Source organism: Vulpes lagopus, chromosome 3 (assembly GCF_018345385.1).
Source record: "Vulpes lagopus strain Blue_001 chromosome 3, ASM1834538v1, whole genome shotgun sequence".
Lineage (NCBI taxonomy): Eukaryota > Metazoa > Chordata > Mammalia > Carnivora > Canidae > Vulpes > Vulpes lagopus.
In genome coordinates this window covers 149683921-149691952 of record NC_054826.1, presented here as the reverse complement: position 1 = coordinate 149691952, position 8032 = coordinate 149683921, and the positions used below count along the sequence as shown (strand labels likewise).

Genomic DNA, 8032 nt, shown 5'->3' with positions numbered 1-8032 from the left:
GGAAAGAATTATGATGTTTCAATCAAATGTATTGCAAAGTTAACAAATCCATAACATGGTCTGGACCACATGGAAGAGTTTAGAAAATGTGTTTGGAGACCTCAGGGAAAAGCAAATAGGCTATCCCCATCAATGTTGACCTCCACCGCTTGCCATTAACTGTGTAAGTTATCGTATTACAACAGAAGAGCTCAATTTGAACCTCAAACTCACTCGAAGGGAGTACTTGGAATCAAAATGCGGGGTTCAGCAAGGGAGACAAACCCATTATTATGCTCCCGACGTGAAGTTCTACGTCCATACCGTTGATTGACCTGATGGCAACTTTGGGCCGGCTGCTCATACTGAGTCTCCTTAGTTTCTGTCAAAGTATGGGATGAGATGCTTTAGTCTGGTTTTTGTTGCTGATCTCAGAAAACTAAATCTGCCGGAGGGTGGGACTCACAGAGCTGCTAGATCAGTCAAAGAGGTGATTGCAGCAATCAGGGTTAGCTGATATTTACTTGAAAGTCTAAGCATATAGAACAGCAAATTTCTTGACATTAAAGTGAGAAGTGAGTTGATATAAAAATTTAATTTCATCTGCTATGGAAACTGGGTCTGGCCTGACAAAATTAAAATGGATAGAAATAATATTCTGGACACTTAAATTTTATTTTCCCTGTCCTGTGTCTGAACAAATACGCATTCCAAGTAAGTCAGAGGAGCTAAAATTTCCATTTCACGAGAAATATTCCCTGACAAAGAGTTTTTGTGCCACGTATCTTTCACTTTCATAAACTCTAAAAGGAGAATGGTTGTTGTGGACGTTAAAATAATCGGGTTTCTTGAATTACAAAATGGCAAAGCAAAGCTGATGCATCTCAGAAGAGCTAAAAAAAAAAAAGCAGGCATCGGTTTGGCCCCTCCCGAAGAAAATCTATTATATCAAAACAAAAATTTGCAGATGAATAAATTAGGGGGTGATTATTCATATTGTAAAAGAGTCTTTAAAGGATTCCCCCAGGATTCTTTTAAAGGCTTAGCTCCACTAGTTCATGTAAGTGTTTGTGTGCAGATCATTAACTATCTGACAGGCAGGCCGGAAATGCAGGTAGGGAGCCAAGGGGGAAGGGAGAGAATGTTCAGGAGACAGAGGAATCGGTGACACTTGAGGCTTGCCAAGCCTCAAGATAAACGTTGATGAAACAGTAATGAAAATCAAAGTGAAACTGTGATGCTTATTTACAAGTTATGCTTTATATTCCAGAGCCTTGCAGGCAGACTGCTCCGGTTCACATGCCGGGTCCACCACCTATTTAGCTGTGTGACTTTGGGTAAATTACACAACCTCTCTGAATACCAACCATCTAGGGCTGTTTAAGTATAACCTGAGTTAATATATATAAAGCACTTAGTGTCCTGGCAGGCAGTAAATGCTGTATAAAAGTTTCTAAGATGGCTCTGAAACAGCTATTACAAAATATCAGAGATTCTCCAAAGCAGGGATTATTAGTATGATTAGGATACTGGAAAGTGATTTAACAAGAGCAAAATACTCCCTTCCTACCCCCAAAAGAAAACAAAACCAAAACCAAAGGAACATTGAGGAATGAATACTGCTGTCTTTTTGGGTTTCCCAAGGAAGTCAATCTGAAACGTAAACTTGTATCCTGCCACGCTACCAAATTGCTGTATGAGTTCTAGCAATCTTGGGGTGGAGGCTTTTGGGTTTTCTATGTAGAGTATCATGTCATCGGCGAAGAGGGAGAGTTTGACTTCTTCTTTGCCAATTTGAATGCCTTTAATGTCTTTTTGTTGTCTGATTGCTGAGGCGAGGACTTCCAGAACTATGTTGAACAGCAGTGGTAAGAGTGGACTGAAACGTAAACTTATTTGAAATTATTACCCTAACTTCAGCTTCCTAGGGGTTTGGCAAAATTTCCAAGATTAAGATGCACATAAGAGGCAATCAACTATCTAGTGTCTGTTGACTTTTCTATGTTAAAAGGCTTGGATTCATCTATTACTACACTTGTCATTTTAAGAACCATAGTAAATTAGTAAATTAAGTTGAAATATAACTTTCTTATTTGTGGGAAAGATAACTTGCTTGCTTGACTTTGCTGGATTTGCACAAATATGAACTCTTTCTGTGTATCTTATCCAGTGCATCTGTGCATGTAGAGTTACGGGCTTAGAATAGACATTAATTGATTCTTTCCCAAAGAACAACCAGTAATAAAGTGTCTTAATTCCACAGTTCTAGTCTGATCAAATGGTTAACAGGTTGCCAAACCAGAAGCATGAGAAGGGGTGAGTGCAGACAGTAGGGCAGCGGAATCTCAGGTAGAAGTCAGGCACAGGCCCATTGTAATGGAGGTGGCCCGTTTATGGGGTCCTGGCAGTCGATAATTGGCTTTACCATGTCAGTTTTGACATGACTCATGAGAAAGCCCAGACTATTTTAAAGGCCAGTCCTGACACTTTTATTAAATTATAAAATGGTCTCCTAATTATTTAACTAAAATTCTCCTTTGGTGCTCCCTACCCAAACTCTTCTGCTCAGGACAGGCTTCCCTGGTGACCAGTCCTCTGATCATATCAGAAGACCTACTACTCTCTCACATTCTATGTTGTATCCCAGTTGGATACAGGCTGAATAAAAATATGCTTTCTGGTCCTCACACTTAGTTTATATGAGTGAATGCTGATGGAAATGGGTAAGTAAATAGTTTTTAAGTGCAGGAGATCAAATTACTTCCTTCACAACTTGAAGTTCTTGACAGCTCTAGCAATACTAGGCTTTTTTTTTTTTTAAAACATGTTAAAGTGGGTTGATCTTTACCTAGCCTTACAGCAGATTGCCACATTGTCAGCTTTCAATATATTATTTTTGGAAAAAAAAATTAAGTTTTTGATTCATTTTGGGGAAAAATTTCTCAAGCTCAGAACACTTAAAACCGTGGAAATCTATAAATGCTTTTTGAGTTCTACAGAATAAGGGACAGAACTTTGCTTAGGTGGGAACTAATTTAGTTGCTTTCATTTTGTTATTTTAGTTAGTTTTTTGTTTGTTTGTTTGTTTGTTTTGGTTTTTTTGTTGTTTTTTTTTTAAGGAACGCTTCATGAATTTGCATGTCATCCTTGCGCAGGAGCCATGCTAATCTTCTCTGTATCATTCCAGTGTTAGTATATGTGCTACTGAAGCGAGCACTGGTTGCTTTTAGTTAAACAATTCTTACTGGTTGTTTCCTGTGTGTCTAATAACCTTTATATGTTAGTACCAAGAATTCAAATTTTGTTAAACTTTGCTTATTATACGACTTTGCCCAAAGGGACTTGGTTTCCCAGGTTTAAATTCCCCTGTTATATTTTCTCATTATATACTTATCCTTCACAGCATGTAACACAATATTGAGCAATGTATTTGTGTAATTATTTAACGCCTGTCTTTATGGATAGACACAAAGCTCTGTCATGATAGGGGCTGGGTCTGTGCGGCTCACTGTTGTAGACTGTTTTCCCACAGGAACACGCACAGAGTAGGCGCTCCAAGAGTTTGTTGAATCAACAGATACTTGCTAGTAAATTTTCTGTGCTTATTCTTCTTAGTAGTAACTAAGTATCTATCATATACATTCCCCTTGAAGTTATTTTTATTTTTTACTTTTAAATTATACATATATATATTTGTAATGGTTAATATATATATTATATATATATATATATATTTTAATGGTTAAAATATTCAAACTTGTATGAATGGGAAGTGGAAGAAAAGCAAAATTTATCCTCACTGCCCTTCACTGATGTCCAAAGATTTCCAAAGTTAATGACTTTCATTGTTTCACTTTTGAGCTCTTCTGGTATTTACCATCATATTTCTAAAGAATACATCATATTCTTGATTTTCTTAAGACTTCAGGTAGCATCTGTAGATTTCCGGATGAAAGATGCCAAATTTCATACACTCATACTTTTACTTTCTCCTTTCTCCCCTATGCTCCTTTAAATTCAGGGTTTTGTTGTTGTTTTTTTGTTTTGTTTTCATTTTTCTATTAATTGTCTTTGTTACTTAACATTGTACTTAACATATGATTTTCTTTCTTTTTTCTTTTTTTTTTAATTGGACTGCAATTTGCCAACATTTAGCATAACATCCAATGCTCATCCTGCCAAGTGGCCCCCTCAGTGCCCATCACCCAGTCACCCCAACCCCCTGCCCACCTCCACACCACTACCCCTTGTTCGTTTCCCAGAATTAGGTGTCTCTCATGCTTTGTCACCCTCACTGATATTTTCACTCATCCTCTCTCCTTTCCCTTTATTCCCTTTCACTAATTTTTATATTTCCCAAATGAATGAGACCATATAATGTTTGTCCTTTTCCAATTGACTTATTTCACTCAGCATAACACCCTCCAGTTCCATCCACGTCAAAGCAAATGGTGGGTATTTGTCATTTCTAATGGCTGAGTAATATTCCATTGTATACATAGACCACATCTTCTTTGTCCATTCATCTTTTGATGGACACCAAGGCTCCTAACCTATGATTTTCAATCACCACTTAGGACAGGCTCTATTTTCCCTGTATTAGGTGAGATGAAGAAATCAGTGTGCCTATACTTTCTTTTTTTCTTCCTCCCTGCTGATTTCTGTCAAATCAATGGTTATATTTTACATTTTTTTAGTTTAAAGCAATTTATATGCAAGCGTTATTATTTTAATAACTTACTTATAGATTGTACCATTACATTTCCTTCTGTATCCAGTGTCTTTCAAATATTCTCTAGAGTTTTACTTGAAAATAATATCTGATATATATATCTATAACTGCTCAAAATGATGTCATATTTTAGTTTGCCTCATATTTTACCATGACTTTCTTTTACATTTATTTTCATATGCACACTGCCATCCTCAATCCACCTCCAGTTTTATTTATGTATGTATTTTTTCTTCATAAAGTCCTCTGGTTTCTTTCTATTTCCTATTCATTACTTTTTGGGCCTACTGATAGTTATGAGATTTCTTTCATTGTACCTGTGGATTGGATTAAATTGTTCTTAGACTCCTTTTCTTCTTCTTTCTTCAATTATTTTTTTCATATTACTGGAGTCTGTCCTCATATTTTCCTTAAAAAAGATGGATGAGGGGCACCTGGGTAACTCAGTTAAGCATCTGTCTCTTGGTTTCTGCTCAGGTAATGATCTCAGGGTCATGAGATCCAGCCCTGCATTGGGCTCTAGGCTCAGTGTGGAGCTTGCTTGAGATTCTCTCTCTTTCTCTCCCACCCACCCCTCGTCCTGCTCACAGTACTTACTCTCTCCCACAAATAATAAATAAATAAATAAATAAATAAATAAATAAATAAATAAAATAAAAATAAATAAATAAATAAATAAAATCTTTAAAGAAGTAATAAAAAGGTACATGTAGAATAGACTATTTGACTTCTTTATGTCTAAAATGCCTTTATTATTCACTTAAATTTTATTTATAATTGCTTTCGATGTAGTATTCTAGGTTTAAAGTTGCTTTACAAGCTTTTAAGAGCTGGTGATGTTGGTAAGGCATTGATGTCGATCTGATGGTCATTCCTTTTTAGCACTTTTTATTTCTCTCTCCTTGAAATCTTTTAGAATTTTTCTCTTCAGCTTAGTTCTGAAATTTTGCAAGTATGTAGCTAATGCATTTTTGTCCAGTTGACATTTGGTGGGGTTGCCAATTGTTGGGTTGATATTTTTCCCAGCTCCAGGAAATGGTCTTCATCTATTTTCTTTTGTTATTTCTTTGATTATTTCAACTCCTTCACTGTTTATGTTGTCTTCCTCCAAACCATGTAAGACCTGGATATATGCTTTATATCATTGCTTTTCAAGTTTTAATGCATGCGATTTACCTGCAGATCTTTTCAAAGTGAAGAATCTGAGTCAGTAAGTCTTAAGTGAGGCCTGTGACTTTAATTTCTAATGAAATAGATGATGCTGATCCTGCTGGTGAGTGAATCACATTTTGAATAATGAGGTTTTATATTTCTTGAAATAACTCTTTGTGCATTTTTTTCCTTTTTTTTTCCCCCTTTCCATTGTGGAATGTTTTATTAATTCCACCTTCCACATTAAGTTTCAGTCTTTGCTTCTATCTGCTGTGGTTTAGCTTGCAGTTTTTTATGTGATTATATATTTTTTAACTTTCAAGAATTCATAGCAGACTCTTTTATATTATAAACACAATATATTCTTGAAATTTTGAGGATACTTATTAGAAAATTTTAATGTTCTCTCTTATTCCTCCCATTACCACTGCTGCTTCGGTCGTCAATTTTTGTGTATTCACCTTTGTCTTTCTTTTTCTTCTACTTGATTTCCCTTAACTGTCTGGTAATCCCTCATTCATCATTAATTTGGGGATATAAAGGACTATATTATAAATATGCTTATATTTATAATAGCTAGCCTTCATATCCTTTGCAGTTGAATGGACCATTTTCCCCAAAAGGCCAGTGTTCTGAATGAGAGGGCTGCCTTTAGGCTCTGTGTCAAAGGGTGAACTCTACTGACAAGTGGCTTTTTTCTTTTAGCACATTAACAGGCATGGGGTATCACAAATTGCCAATAAGCCAACTACTCCATGTATAGAAGAAGAAGAGGGAGTCCCTCACACAGCTGTCCTGAAGATGGTCTTCCCATTACAAAACTTTATTGCTGCCTCTTAACAATTTCTTCTATCTGTACCTGTTTGGAGCCTCTCCAGAGATATTTTAAAGAAAATGAACCCCACCTCCATGACACCTCTTTCCTACGTGTGTATTTTAGGTTGCAATTTCTTCTGCTAGAGTTTATTTAACAACAGAATCCAAACTTCTTCCTATCTTCCCAGACTGTCATACTCTCTGGCCTGCTAATGTCATCCCTTTTACTCCTCGTTTTTTTTTTTTTTTTTTTGGATTGTTTCAACTGTCAAGGATTTATTTATTTTTTATATATGAATTGTAATTTCAATGAAGATTTAGTATGGAAAGGAGGCAATACAGGTCCTGTCCATCATCTTGAATTAAGAAACTATATGGCTATCTTAGAACTGCTGTAAATGCTTATCTGAATCTGGCTAACACTCATCTGGCTGTTCACAAACAGACAGACCTAACTGTAAATAGGTAAATTCCCATACAAGTTCCCCAGACCTTGCTAATTATTCTTCATGGATCAAGTAGGATTTAATAGTGTTAAGGGCTTTGGATGATTTTAAATTGTTCTCTAAGCCTCTTGGCAGTCCCATGTGTGTACAGAATAGCGTGATCACAAAAGAAAGTAACTATAGAGAAGTACCTAACCTAAAAAGGCTAGGATAAAAATTAAAGTTAAAAAAGAACTTGAACTAGCCTACAATTTACTTTGGGATGTTACATATTTTTATGTTAGTTGAGCTTGACCAATTCTACCTTGGATTTGCCAAGAAAATAATTGATGTAATCACAGAGCCAAGAACGATAACATGTGAAGATCTGTGGAGGATTGGCAGGACCCCAGATCACTGGGAAAAAGCCAATGGAATACCTATTTTTAAAAGGCAATAAAAAGTTGTTTGAGAATTAATGACCTTTAATAGAGTGAAAAAGCAGGCATACTGATTACCTTGACCCAAATAAGTTTTAGACAGTCTTACATAGTAATGGCAGTAATGAGTAGAGGAAATATGTATTCATGTATTATATCAACATAACATTAAGTATCCAAAACTAGATAACTGTTTTTAATGTAAAAATATTAGAGTTTATTTATTTTATTTATTGCCATCATTTTGTTAGGATTAAATCCATATCTTGTCAAACATCTAGGTAACTGAAGACATCTAGATTTTGGCCACATTTCTCTATTTTTGCATAAACATGCACTGTCATGTAGATGTTTCTAATAACATAGAAATATGATGTTAAATTGAAAATATTAACAGAGCCATTATTCAGAAGCCAAATCCTGTCTTGATAACATGTAGGATATATGTTAAAATTTTGCATATATGACTGAAAACTGATGGTGCTGCC

The 8032-nt window shown here is 35.6% G+C and overlaps 1 non-coding gene across 1 annotated transcript; it reads right to left on the bottom strand.

Moving 5' to 3' along the window:
• Nucleotides 1-3089: 3089 nt before the first annotated feature.
• LOC121488457 lies at nucleotides 3090-3196 on the bottom strand. Its single transcript, XR_005987085.1, has one exon. It is a non-coding gene; the product is annotated as a U6 spliceosomal RNA (small nuclear RNA).
• Between the last annotated feature and the right edge of the window lie 4836 nt (nucleotides 3197-8032).